Source organism: Hordeum vulgare, chromosome 2H (genome assembly GCF_904849725.1).
Source record: "Hordeum vulgare subsp. vulgare chromosome 2H, MorexV3_pseudomolecules_assembly, whole genome shotgun sequence".
NCBI classification, from domain to species: domain Eukaryota; kingdom Viridiplantae; phylum Streptophyta; class Magnoliopsida; order Poales; family Poaceae; genus Hordeum; species Hordeum vulgare.
The window spans coordinates 37,543,204-37,545,376 of NC_058519.1; positions in this window are offsets into that span (position 1 = coordinate 37,543,204).

Below are 2,173 nucleotides of genomic sequence, written 5' to 3' on the forward strand. Positions count from 1 at the left end.
CTGCTTGCGTCGGCAGGGGTCTGAAGAACTTTGAGGTTTTATTCTTTTCCTTGTTGAATTTGTCTGATCTTCTCTTCACGCTTATTTGCAGAAGACTTGCGAGATGGGATCCGCGTACAACACTCTGAAGGTTGAAAAGACTCAGGTTGCCGCGCAACTAGAGGTAGCTGTGCATGACTTAGCTGGCGTGAAAGGGTGCTCTTGCTGAACGAGAGAAGTCCTTGGAGGAGTCCCGTGAGGCAAATAAGGCATTGGTGGCCGAAATTGAGAGAATGGGCAAACAAAGAACCAAGCTGATGGGACAGATGAAGGTGATGAACAGTCGGTGCATATGACAGGAGAAGTACGTCAGTGACTGGGCAAGGAAGATGATTGCGCTTCTCGGTGGTAATATTTGTTTTTCCAAGTGCTTCTTGACTTTGTATTTCATGATGCGCTAACTCTCTGCTCGTCTTGTCTTTGCAGATTTTTGTATGGACGCTGAGTCTGAAGCAGCTGACATTGAGCGGTCAGTTATTCCGAACGTTCCACTCGGCGACGATGCCAATTGAGACATGCTCCGAGCGCACATTCGCCTTGGCAAAGTGGGACCGTTCATCAGCCGCCTGAGAGAAGTCGTCGGCCGAATCGACAAGGAGCTGTGGCCCGAAGACGAGTCCCGGCGGGAGATAGAAGGGTTGATGACTCGGCTGGAGGACGTCCCGAACCGAGTGCAGGCGTGGAAGAAGTTTGCTGCTCGCTGTGGGGCGGACGTGGCGCTGTCGCTGGTCCGAGTGCACTGCAAGGAAGCTCGCGAAGAGAAGTTGAGGGTGTTGCAGGTCGCCAACACCAAGAAGCTTCAATTCGAAGATTTCATGGAGACCTTCCTTGAGACCGCCACTCGCATCGCAGACGGGATCGACCTCGACACTTTCGTGGAGCCTGCCAGTCCCAGTGCCAGTCCTGATGATGCTTGAAAAACTTAACCTCGGTATGCCGAGTGGATTTGTATCAAACTTTGGCCACTGCTGTTGGCCGTCACATTCGTGGTTCGGTGTGGATAAGCTTGATCTACATCGAACCGACTATCGTTGAACCAACTTTGAATTGGAAACGAATATTTTGCTCTTCCTTCGCCAAAAAATTCTTGATACAATTTTGGCTCGTGATTTCTGTTTGGCGTTTCTTGGTGAAGCCAGTGGCAAACATGCGAAGCATGTAGTTGTCAGTTGTCTTCACATCTGCATGAGCCTCAATGAGGGTCTGCTAAGCCTCCGAGTGGATCTCGAGGATACACTCGAAGGAATCTTTTTTACTTAGGCGATTTTGGATCTCAGCTAGGTCTCCGAGTGCGGCGTCTCGTGCGCACTCGTATTGAGTTGATACTTATGTAGTTGTCAGTTGTCTTGACATCCACATGAGTCCCAATGAGGGTCTACTAAGCCTCCGAGTGGATCTCGAGGATACACTCGAAGGAAGCTTTTTTACTTAGGCGATTCTGGATCGTTGTTAAGTCCCCGAGTGTGGCGTCTCGTGCGCACTCGTAGCGAGTTGATATTCATGTAGTTGTCAGTTGTCTTGACATCCACATGAGTCCCAATGAGGGTCTGCTAAGCCTCCGAGTGGATCTCGAGGATACACTCGAAGGAAGCTTTTTTACTTAGGCGATTCTGGATCGCTGCTAAGTCCCCGAGTGCGGCATCTCATGCGCACTCGGAGCGAGTTGGTACTCATTAAATTGTCAGTTGTCTTGACATCCACATGAGCTTCGATGAGGGTTTGCTAAACCTCCGAGTGGATATCGAGGATACACTCGAAGGAAGCTTTTTTACTTAGGCGATTCTGGATCGCAGCTAAGTCCCCGAGTGCGGCATCTCGTGCGCACTCGGAGCGAGTTAGTACTTAGGCGATTCTCGATCGCAGCTAAGTCCCCGAGTGTGACGTTTAGTGCACACTCGGAGAAAGTTTGTACTTAGGCGATTCGGATCGCGGCTAAGTCCCCGATTGCGACGTTTAGTGCACACTCGGAGAAAGTTTGTACTTAGGCGATTCTGGATCGCAGCTAAGTCTCCTAGTGCGACGTTTAGTGCACACTCGAAGAAAGTTAGTACTTAGGCGATTCTGGATCGCAGCTAAGTCCCCGAGTGCGATGTTTAGTGCACACTCGGAGAAAGTTTGTACTTAGGCGATTCTG